Genomic DNA, 12,916 nt, shown 5'->3' on the forward strand with positions numbered 1-12,916 from the left:
TGTATAAATAATGGACTAACAATTAGTATGGAAAACGTCAGTCAGCATTTTACTCAGTGATAAATTGTATTTGCTGACAAGGTCATTGTTTCGACCATAGAACTTACGAAATGATGACTTTAAACGGGACTGCTATTATTGTTTCATCAACTTGCTTGTCAATAATTTACCTAGTTTTAGCAATGCTTATACGTAGAGCAAGCTCTGCGTATCGAATCAACTGAGATATATACACTCCCTATGCAGGTGATGAAGGTATATTGCTGCATAAGTAAGGGAAGTTGACGATAGAAAAGTTAAAGTTATCACGTTTATCATATAACTTGGTTGTTCGGATACTATTAACGTCTTTCTGAAGTAAAATATCCAAGTATGAAACAGATATGTTAGATTCTTTGGTATCTTTTATCTCAAGCTCTCCTGGATATATCGTATCAACATAGGAATGGAAATTACCTTTGTTTAAGAACAACACGTCGTTGATGTATCTGAAAGTCAAGTTGAAGGCCACAGCTAGTGTTTTTTTTTTCCTTTTAATGATTTGTCGTGAAATAGGTTTCCTTCTGTAAAGAAAATTATACTTTGCTTCGATAAAAATGTTTTCACAGGTTTAGCGTAGTAATAATGAGTTCTTTAAAAATTAACAATTCTGTGCAATATTTGAACCAATCAATATCATTTATACGTTTCACTCCGTTAGCCAGTTAATTACGAGGAATATTAATGTAGGATTCTTCTCACATTTCTTGTGTTTCAAAATTAATGAATTTTTCACATAATCTAAATGATGGTTTCAATGAGATTAAATTTGACCATTTAATATTAAAGGCAAGGTCAGGTCAAGGTCAATACCTTTTCCCTGTGCAATAAGAATAAAAGATACTATTCTTAATCATGCGATCCCTACTTATATTTCAAAAAAACTGTGTAAAACTTATAACTGAATTCATTGTTCTATAACAGTTTTGAGAGCCAGAAAATAAGATAAATTCATACGCAACCAATCCGCAAAAAATTACTCTTTGCCAGCTTCCAAACGCAGTTTACAATTTACATTTAAAGTTGTTCAATCATGACAAGGAAAGAAAGGTATGGACGTTTCAAATGTACTACACCTAAATATATGACATATAAGCAAATGTACTTTGAATATGTCATGTTGTCGGAAACCAGAGAAGAATCCTACCATATACACTAGACCTACACTTGTAAATTTTCATATATATGATATCATTTGTTTCAAAAAAAAAAAACATACAAATTTTGAAAACCAATTTCAGCTGTGTACTACCAATTTTGCACATGCCCTACAAGTAGTCCTCACTTAGTAATCATCTGATACCTTAGTGTCCATACCAAATCCACTCCACTTCCGTTCTACCCAGTTTTATGGAACATTTTTAAATTTCTTTTATGCTGCAAACTTAATGCCGTGATTATTTATAGTAAATATTTTTATGTTTGTTAATCTATTCGGAACAAGTTTTAAGAGTGGAATTCATAACCTTTCTATTGTTTTTATTTTTTACAATTTTTTCTAAAGAAACCCCCCTGCAGACGCCATCCTGTCTGCGTTTGCACGGTCTTCCAGCGTTAAAAGCCGCATATGGTGTACTTTTTCCCTGTTTTTTAAATTAGTACAAATGTAAAGAGAAAAATTTGAATCCAATAAACCATATATATGAATCATTTGTTTAAAAAAAAAACATACATATTTTGCATCAACTACTCATGAAAAGAGCAGTTTTTCATAAGTAAATATTGTTTACTAAATATCTAGGATAATGAAGTTAAAAATTTACATCTAATCTTCCGACTGCAAATTTAAATGGGCTTCACATACATATTTCAAAAGCACAACATATCTAAATGCGTTCAGGGAAATAGGATAATGAGAAAAATTCTTAAAATCAGAAAACAAAGATTTGATTTTTAATTTACTTCATAACGTTATAAAATAATTGTTTTCCATCCAAAAGTATGGTTGAGGGGCCACATTCTGTTACTTATCTTGCATCTTTTTATTCTAAGTTTCTAAAATATAAAGAATTACAGAGTATTTCCTTCTTCCGAAACGGTTAGTTAATAAGTTCTGGATAAAATAGCTATGGTTTGCAGGGATATAAATCTGACGTCACGACAATTAGGAACATATAAAATTTTTTCCATGGTTTCTGCTGTTTGTAGAACAAATGCCAACCGTTGAAATTTTATATAATGTAAGTCCAAAACTTCATTAATCTGGTAAAACATGCTAAGAAAGACAAACTAAAAACATCAGAGTGACTTATACTAAAAGTGTCAACATTTACAGAACCCCGGTCTTTCAGCATAATTATGTGATTATTTTTTTTTAAGAAAATATCTACGACATAGGCGAAACATGAAAAAGAAAACTTTGGGTTGCAAGGTAAATTATTGACAAGCAAGCTGATGAAAAAAAAAAATCAGCCGTCTCGTTCAAAGTCATCATTTCGTACGTTCTATGGTCGATACAATGACTTTCTCAGCAAATACAATTAATCATTGAGTCAAATGCTGACTGACGTTTTCTATACCAATTGTTTGTCCATTATTTATACACTGAATTGACGACAGACTTTCTGTTATTTCACGATCATGACAATGAGCACACGGCGGGTGTGACCATTCAGCAGGGGATGCTGACTCCTCCAAGGCACCGGATCCCACGTCTGATGTTTCGGAGGTCCGTGTTTGCTCTGCTCTTATTTTGTATTGTTTTATGGACTTTATGGTTATCTTCATATCCTTCTTTATATGGAGATGCTACCACACATGCTGATGGAGGACTGCAAACTTATTCCTATACTCGGTACTCGGCGCCATCAATACTTCTCAACTTTGCATATTCAATTATGACCTCACATATTTATAGTTCATAGGGTACGATGTGATATTCTCTGGGAAGGCTTAACGCACCTTCACTTACATTAAATCAGCTGAAAGAAACAATAGCAAGGCCAAAATTGGTCTTGATTGACTGTCCACGTGGCTTACCATCCGGAAATATGTTCCTCTTTAATATTTCTACCAATAATCAGCAGAGTAAGGAAATTTATTGAATTAAAATTTTAAAAGACGTATATCCATGTAATAGATTAAAATATGAAATATTTAGAAGACCTTACTAACTTAAGTTAATAATTGAGGAACAACAGGACGTAATCTACATTGCAGGTCATTATTATGCATTCTCTCCTTCTTTTATATATACAAAATGTGATGCCTGTATTTGATTCCAGTATATTGTTTCCTTTTAGTAAATCCTCTAAATTGTATTTTTTTCCTGCTTTAATTGCTGTGAAATCTTGACATTTATTCAAGTTGGGGGTTTAATTTTCGTTGTTTTCGAGGTACGACGAGACCCACGATTTCATGCCCACCAGGAAATGTAAAATGTTACATACATAAGTACTCCTTAATTCTTGATCCACGAAATCAAATCCCCACGAACCACGAGATTTTCCTTAAAACAAGAAAATTTGACACAACGAAAATATGTTATTTTACAGTATTCCTGTAGACTGTAGGGGACTTCAATCAGCTGGTTACACAAATTTAGGGTGTATAAATTTTATCCCTATGGCTCTATTACGAGTCCTGTCACTGTGTACTGCGACACCACGACAATGGGCGGGGGATAGACAATATGTAGTTTATTTCAAAACTAAAAGTACAAGAAATAATCCATATTCAATGTTTTTGTTGTTTTCAGGATAATAAGATTTTAAAAATGTGACTATTTAGAGTTTATATCATAATATAAGAACCCTGCAATTGTCTAAAATAATATTATATTGTTTATTTTTGAAAGGCCATTCAAAACGCGTAAACGGATCCTTGATCTTTGACAGAACTTGGACGGATTATAAAAATGATTTTGGTTTTCCGGGAAGTAATGTCTGGGTTAGTAAGTTGATAAGGGTTATAATCTGCTTCAAAGTTTGACAAGATATTGTGGCGAATAAAACAAATTGTAGCGTGTCACACATAGATTTGATTTGAAAACTTAGTAATATGTGTTCTACGATAATGATCGTGTTCGATGTTTAAGGAATGAAGCTTATTTCAACTTATGTTATACGATATAACATAACTTGGGGCAGTTTACGCTTTATAAACCGCGAATTTAATTTAGATGTAAACAATGAAACAATTTTTCCATTTTTTCCTTCGAGAAAAGACTTCAAATATTGCATATTTTAAAAGTTAACGTCAAGCGGAGTAATACGTTTTTGACGTAACTCATATTGACGTAGTCAAGTTATGTTATACAAAATGGATAAAACTGTTTAACCAGTCAAATGACGTGTTACAACTAAAATTAAATTATATATATTTAAGACTTTAAAAAATGATAAAAGATCATTAAGCGGTGAAATTGTGATAAGACCGTATTAGAATCAGTGTTTACTTTTTGGGAAAATCGTTTGATTTTTCATTACGGTACATTTATATTTTAATAGAATTAATTTTATTCAATGCACCTTTCAGCTGATTTTAAATGTATTGTAATACAGGAAATGAGGCAACAATATTGTCTGAGCAAAGCACAGGTACAACCTTTTTTTTAAAAAGAGAGAGAAATGTGCCGTGCAATAGGGTAATATGCTTCATAAACTATCGTATGTACATTGAATTTTTCTTACTAGTCCTTTTTATCTTGGGAGGGAGTGGGGTGGGTGGGTAAGAAAATTATCAACAGAAGATACGTTCATGATTTAGTGAACATCAGTAAATAAATATATGTACGTCCTACATGCATACAATGTACGTCATAAAGCTATTGTAAATCAATTGCAATATTTTGATTTAAATTCTGGCACATTTTTATATCGACTAGTCATTTTGAGCTTTCCTGTTTTTCGTTTTTAAAATATTTCACTTTCTACTCGGAAATCTAAAAATATATATTTAATTAAATGGAATTTATTCATGAAGTTCTTAAAAATACTTAATTAGAAGCAATGTTGTAATTTAAATGATATTAAAGAAAGGAATATAGACAAGCTCCGATTTCAAAAAAAAAAAATAACAAAAGAAAAGACCGAACCTGAAAATTGACATACGGTCTTGAGTTATAGCAATTTGACATCAGAACGAATGCTAAATTTGCTTGCAATCTACATAATTGTATTTTTATGAAAGGAGAACACGTCATTTGTCCATTCCTTTTACCTATTTCACTGAAGGGTATCTTCAAATACTTCTTTGTAGTGTTAATTTCATAAAAATTATCAAAAGATGACGAAGATGATTGTTCTCTGTATTCTGTTGGATAAGACAATCTTCAAATAATTCTTTGTTTTGTTAATTTCATAAAAATATCAAAAGATGACAAAGACGATTGTTTTCTTTATTCTGTTTGATAAGACAAATATTCAGCTTAAGGAAATAATCACAAAACTCAGAGCACAAGCAGAAACGAGAATGTCTTAAATGCATTACATGGACATAACGAAAAGTACTAGTATTCAAGCTCAAAAGTCATGAAAACTGTAAGAAATAGGAGCAAAGCAAATCATTTTGTCTGAAAAAAGATCACATTAACAAAGCACATTGTTTAAAACACATATATGATACATTAAAATAGAAAAATGAAATATTAACACTGGGTATTCAAATTCATACAAATTTTAGAAAATCTAGCATTAAGTGGAGTGCCAACTGACATTTCTCTGATTGATTAGGGTCTTTTTTTTGATACTCAATTTGCTGACTAATACTTTTCATATTTTTTGTTAGTCCATTATTTATACACTGAATTGACGACGGATTTTTCCGTTATTTCCTGGTCATGACAGGGGTCACACGGCGGGTGTGATCGGTCGGCAGGGGATGCTCACTCCTCCATGGCACCTGATCCCACTTCTGATGTTTCAGAGGTTCGTGATTGCCATGCTCCTATTTTGTATTGTTTTATAGACTTGGTCTTGAATACTGTCCGTTATCTTCATATGTTTCATTGAATTTATGATGACAGTACCATAACGTTAAATCTTTATATTCGTTATCTATTTCCACAAAATTACACCAGACTTTATTTTTACTTAAGATCCACTGCCAAGAGTCCTGCTCTTAAGAGTTTGGGTTAGGGTTAGGTAGTGGAAATATGTTGTTAAATCAATGAGTTCAATAGTTCGCTTTAAGTGAAGATTTTATAGATTTTGTTATTGATACGATAACCTTGTCAAGAAAATGAGTTCATGCTTAATTCCTATGTTAACTGGCATTTTTATACAAATTGATGGGTCATTTTCTCACTTTGAATCGTCTGTTTTTTTTCGGTTCGCTCGATCATGACAAGGAGCTCACGGCAGGATTGACCGTAGAATGGGAATATGTAATCCTCCCTATTTTTTGTGATATGCTAGTTCTCATGACATCATGATTCCATGAACCTAATATGTCTTGTAATTTGTTCAAAGTATGTCTGTTTCTATGTGCAGTTTAAGCATTACTTTACATTATCGTTTAAAAATACGCGGACTTGTTGCACAGAAAAAAATATTTGACGACATAATCGGGCAAAATGTCACATATAATATAAAAAAAATCTTTGCTTATATGGTCTTTAAAATTTCATATAAAAATGTTGTAAATTGATATCGATTTTGATTGATTAATCAGGACATATCATTAAGTCACGGACATAATAAAAAAATATGAGATTCAAGTTCATGTTCTCAACATTTTCCCAAGAGTTTCTGTACAGTTTGAGTTACTCTATCTGCTATACATCCATACAGCATTTCTTATCAAGTTTAAAATCTATAAAACAAGTATAGCATATTCTTTTCTTTGTTTTTTGGATCAGGGTTTCGTCGATTATCTTCTTCCCGTCCTCCCGTATAGTCTTTTTGTAGAGGTCTAACGGTCTAAAATTCCAATATACTATCTATAGACAAATGTCACGAATAGCCTAGTTTACTACATGCTTTATTCTGTATATTTTGGATCTACGTTGACGATATCTCGAGCATTACTCATAATTTAACAAAACTGTGGTGCTCCGTAAATTCGAGAAGCTTCATTTCACAGTATTTTTCACAGGAATCGCATCAGAGAAAAAAAATTTTTTTAGTACTTTAAATATCACGTCAGAAATGTAAATACATAGTGATAGAATAAAATAAAGATACATTTGAGAAAACGGCTGAAAAATATCGCGAATTATAGAAAGTTATTGAGTTGAATTTTGGATTCTGCATGTTTGTGTTTTTAAAATATTTTGTCGTGCTCCGAAACTCTCCATCCGCGATATCAACATACCGATAATTTTTGGAGAAAATTTTAAAAATACAGATATTTTGGTAAAAAATAATGGGAATCTTAAAGATTCATATTTCTGTGAAATTTCATAATTATATGACGTATGTAAGAATAAATAATAGCAGAGTCCGCATACTTTTTGAACGGCCCTCGTATTTATACAAACTCAAAGAATATTGCGTCAGATTTTTAAAGATAAAATACTGTTAGTGAGATTCATAGCAATCTTAGCTATTCACCATTTTGGGTCTTATGTTAAAAAAACAAGGTATTATTTTACATGTAACACGCCAAGTATGATCCTGAAAGAGTTCTCTTGTCATTGTATTTAACAAGTCGTCGTCCTTCGAAAAATCTCTCGGTACTGTCAGAAGAAAGAAATTCAAAATTGAGTAAACCATTGATGATATATTGTGTTACATTAACATTTAGAGGCTAATGTATCATAAGTTGAAATAAATCAATAAATTCTTAATAATGACTAAGAGTCAGATAATTGTTTCTTTTAATTTATTTCGGAATTGCTGAATTCTTAATTTGATTCAAGAAAATATATACTGATTTTCCATATTTAAAGATAGCTAATGATAATAAAAACCACTGTACAACAAAACAGACATTAACTAGTGTAAAAAAAACAGAACACTTTTCATTGTAATATTTCAAATCGCAATTTCAGAAAAAAAAAAAATGACAATTCATATTAACTTCAAAAAATCGATACTTAAACAAGAGTAAAATATAGAGAAATTCACAGTTAGCCAATCGCTTTTCATTCATTGATTAAAGTACGATATATATATTTGGCTGTTGAAAGACCATTTAGCAGAATTTCACAGGTTCACAAGAACGCAGAATTTTTTATCTTAAAAAAGTAAAGAAAAAATGAGCAGTCAGTGTGTCATATCCTTAATTGTTGGCTTCTTAGCTTTATCTAAAGCGACGATTATTTCTCAGAAATATACTGCATAACTTGAGTTGAATTATAAAATATCAAACTACGAGATTTTGGGAGAACAGAATTCTCATTCTTTGACCGAGTGCGCTGCGATGTGTCAAAGGGAGTGCGTCTTCTTTGGTTTTAACTCGCAAACGAAGAAATGTCGTACCCACAAGAAAAGTCTAACATCTTGGCTGTCTGATGAGGCCGGATGGACATACTACTAGGATAACGGTATGTATACATGTTATTTTTTCTTTCTATTTGCTTCTTTGTTTTTTAAGGTTCCTCTCGAAAAGACACGATTTATTCTTTTGACATTTCTTTTTAAGTGGTATAAGTGTATTTTCAAAATAGTTACTAATAATATTCATTTAAGCTTTGTGATAAGGATCATTCTAAACCATTAGAGAATTATAGCTTGTAATTTACTAAAAAATCAACGAAAAAAACTCACCTTAAGCTAGTTTCTCGAAATTGCTATCTTAAAAACAGCTTTCCTGAAAGCTGAGATGTGAATCCTGTGCCTTGGAGGAGTAAACATCATCTGTCGATCGGTCAGATCCACCGTGTGTCCCCTGTCCTGATCCGGAAAATGGAAAGTTTTAGGATTTGATAGGATAGACTATGTTCGAAAACATGCTCATTGTATCGACCTTAGAATTTACGAGAAGTTAAATTTTACATACATTATATCATACAGAAAAGTAGATATCATGATTTTACTAGATTTTTCAACATCTATTTTATGGTCCAAATCGTTTATCATCTGATCTACAAGTGCATTCCTCTTTAACATTTCTTTCAATCCACGGGGTATTGAAAATAGTTGTATATTATTTTAAATACATTTAATTCTGTCATAAATCAGAGATTTGTAGCAATTAGAAAACAAGAAAAAAATGATTTAAGATAATGAGGAACAGCTTAACCTGATCTGCATTGTACTTGTAGTTACCATTTTTGCTTCAGTAATTAACATTTCTATATCATGCAGGCATTATATATCCTCTCACTTCTTGTACATATACATGATATGATCCCGGTACTTTTTTAGATTGTGTTTTTTCTGCCATGCCTAAAGATTGTAAAGATCTTTGTGAAGAAGGCCAAACTACTACAGGGGTGTATGATATATACCCCTACTGTACACTAACAATTCCAATAAGTGTATACTGCGATATGACGACAATGGGCGGGGGATGGACGGTATGTAATTTATTTCAAGATGAAAGGTACAGAATATAACTATTGTTTTGTTATCTTAAGATTGTAAGATAAAAAAATTAATATGAATATCTTGAGTTTATAAAATAATTAATGATTATTTAAAGCAATAAATTGAATTGTTACGAATGCTAATTTTTAAAGGCCATTCAGAAACGCGTAGACGGATCCATAATCTTTGACAGGAACTGGGCGGATTATAAAAATGGCTTTGGTTCACCAGAACAGAACGTCTGGGTTGGTAAGTGTAAATCGCTTTCAACTAGTAAATTTTTATTCCTGCAAAGTTTAAAGATAAAGAATTCTTGTGGCAAGTAAAAAAATATAAAGCGTAATAAAGATCTGAATTTAAGACTAGGTAATATGTGTTCTACTATATTTACATATCGTGTTAGATTGATATACCAAATGAAGAGAAAAAAGAATAGAAAAAAATCATTAATCGGAATATTTTTATCAGACCAATTTTAGCATTATGGCTTATAGCTAATGAATATAATTTGATTTTTTATAACGGTAGACTCATATTTTTAGCAGAATAAATTATATTGCAATGGACTTTTCAGATGTTTTCAAATATATTCAAATACAGGAAATGACGTAATCCATCAATTAACAAAAGAAAACTCATCATCCCTGTATGTGTCCATCACTCTCCAGAATGGTACAACTCTGTATGAAATGTACGACGGATTCTTTGTCTCCGACGAAGCAGGAAAATATCAACTCCTTCTTACAGGAGCTGCCACTGGAACCTTAGGTAAGTGTATTCACGTTCTTTTTTAAAACTGGACACAAATCACGTGTATCATCATCATAATACTTCTCTGTATTGAAATATTATTAAGCTGTTGAAAAAAGAGAAAGATACTTTTTTTCTGATATTCTGTATCTGTATACGTTTTTGAAAAAAAAAAAAAAAAAAACAAAACGAAACAGATTACTTAAAAATGCTGTAACACATTCGAATAGACCCAATTAAAAAAAGCTAAAATTTCATTTTTGGTAGAGGATATTCTTTCAGATGGATCGTCATTATTTACAAAATGTGAAGAACAAATATAAGAATTTTTTGTATTGTTATACGTTTTTATGAATTAATCTGGCCAGCTGCAGCCATATTATTTCTCTGCATCTCTTTGGATTTTTTGAAGACATGACATGTCCATCAACAGTTTTACCTCTGAAATTGCTACATTTACTTCAGTAGGTCGTCTTCCGCGACCAATATCAAGTATTTGCACAGGAACACATTTGGTTACAACTAAAGGCCTAATTCATTTGAATTAACAGTGTTTCTAGAAATTTATATTTGTAAAATAATTGATTCACTTTATAGTATTAAAACTTTAAATGGAATTCTAAATGATAATTTAATCACATGTGCTCATGTAAGGAAGAAAGACTACTTAACATAGCATCGACCTGCATTCGTGTTACATATGTCTCATAAAATCTGAGCTGCATTTAATCGAAGTTTTAGTGTATGTAGGATCTAAGCATATGTATATTCCTGAGTAAAATAAATTTATTTTGTTTTAGATCAGAGAATTGACAGCAGAAACACGAAATTGATACATTAATATCCGAACATATTTCTCGTTAATACGGAAAACATTCTTTTCGTAAAATATATTGTTTATGTTTTTAAAGTTCTTTCAGTGTAAGTATTTATTTTTATGTTTTTTTTTTTTTTTTTTTGCAAAGTGTGTAAAAACAATATCAGAGAGAGAGAGAGAGAGAGAGAGATAGAGAGAGAGAGAAACCCTGTGTATTTGACATACTTGTACATCTGTGAAAAAAATCTTAGCCGTAATTATATTGAATTCACAACTAATAATTCTAATGATTTTTAATTTCTACAACTTTGGTTCATATTCAACTCATTTACACATTCGTTCTCTGTACATGCTGTAAGCACGAAACCCTGTGCATCACCTGTCAATCAAATTAGCGTGAAAGGTTATTTGAAACATTCTTATGGTCAGTTCTGAGTTAAAGTGTGTAACGTACTCAACTGAAATGTATCCTCCTAGTTTGACCACAACGCCTATTACAAACTTACATGTATTTTATAAATTAACCTTTTATGGACACTAATAGAATGTATCCCGTAAATAATAAGGTTTTAAGAAAAATTTACAATAACGTAACATAGAATTGCAAATTTTTGTTTGCCAGTTGTTTACCAGCTATCAGGAAAGTAGCAACAATGGAGGGGGGGGGGTGTTAGCCTCATCCCCACTTTTTTCCCCAACATTTTACTATTGAAAATGTTCATTGAAAGGTTGCCCCCCCCCTCCCGTTTATACTACGGTTAAGTTATATAAGGGAAATGTAGTATTGTGTGTCAAGGAATTGGTACTGAAATAAGTAGCTTTTTCGACTCCGGACAAGGTTTTTTTTGCTTGTAAACTTTTCAAGGTAAGTAAAAAAAAATTCTCTGGCTGCCCCCCCCCCTTTTAAAATTCGTATCGCCTTTCTAGAAATGGGGGGATAACAGACCCTTTAAAAAATCGCAAATTATCTAAAAACAAAAATGGCAAACTGTTTCCTTCTTTTGAAATTTTTAAATGCAGCGTATAAGTTGATCACTATTTTGTGGGAATATCAAAATGCGTAGTCCGCTGAAGTTATGCAGGTGTAGAAGAGTTCCGATTTTGAGAGGAATAACTCACGTTTTTAAAATGGGGAATAGGAAGTTTACAGAGCCTAATTATCTTAAATGTCGAAAAGTTGATGGGAAAAAAAACAATCGGATATTTATTCAAAGTAAAAAAAATCAAAAATGCGTTATTCAAAACACTTCACATTTAAAATACCTATGCTTTATGAAATTAAAATATAATATTTTAAAACATTTACAAGTACACAATACTGAATAACGTTATAACCATGAATGAGTTTCTCAGTATTGCATTTCATACATTTTTGAAGGCACAATCTCGGACATATATATTAATATTTCATTTATTAATGTTTTCTGATATTTCTAGTGACCTTGAACACCCCCTCCCCCCAAAAAATACCATGCTTTAAAATTGTAACACGCCTGCGGTTTGTTGTTACACTAGAAAGGATGCTGTGTGAATTGCGCAGTGTTTTGTTGGCTTATTTTATCTGTATCTCTCTTTCCAGGAAACACCATGTTAAACTATGTATCTCAGACGTACTTCAGTATTAAGATTAACATGATGTAAATAAATAATTAATAATTATAATTAGTTCTTTTTGTTAGATATTTTATTAAATTCTGCAGAGGCCATTATGATAGACACTGGGGAATCTAACACTGAACCAAATAAATAGTATCGCTATTTCCCGAACCCAAAGCCGTCTATCTTAGAGCTTCCTCAGTTTTATTACTGTAGATTCCTTATTTTTCGCGAGTACTTTTTTTCGCGAACTGGCTCTTTAACGTCAAATCGCAAGAATAATATTTCGCGAATGGACGAC

At 31.6% G+C, this 12,916-nt stretch overlaps 1 long non-coding RNA gene across 1 annotated transcript; it reads left to right on the forward strand.

Moving 5' to 3' along the window:
- Window positions 1–9,391: 9,391 nt before the first annotated feature.
- On the forward strand, window positions 9,392–10,143 carry LOC134238491 (uncharacterized). Its single transcript, XR_009986031.1, has 3 exons — window positions 9,392–9,442; window positions 9,605–9,701; window positions 10,053–10,143. It is a non-coding gene; the product is annotated as an uncharacterized LOC134238491 (long non-coding RNA).
- The last annotated feature ends 2,773 nt before the right edge of the window (window positions 10,144–12,916 follow it).

Source organism: Saccostrea cucullata, unplaced genomic scaffold (genome assembly GCF_032062105.1).
Source record: "Saccostrea cucullata isolate Sc308-1 unplaced genomic scaffold, CSIRO_AGI_Scuc_v1 ctg3158, whole genome shotgun sequence".
Taxonomy (NCBI): domain Eukaryota; kingdom Metazoa; phylum Mollusca; class Bivalvia; order Ostreida; family Ostreidae; genus Saccostrea; species Saccostrea cuccullata.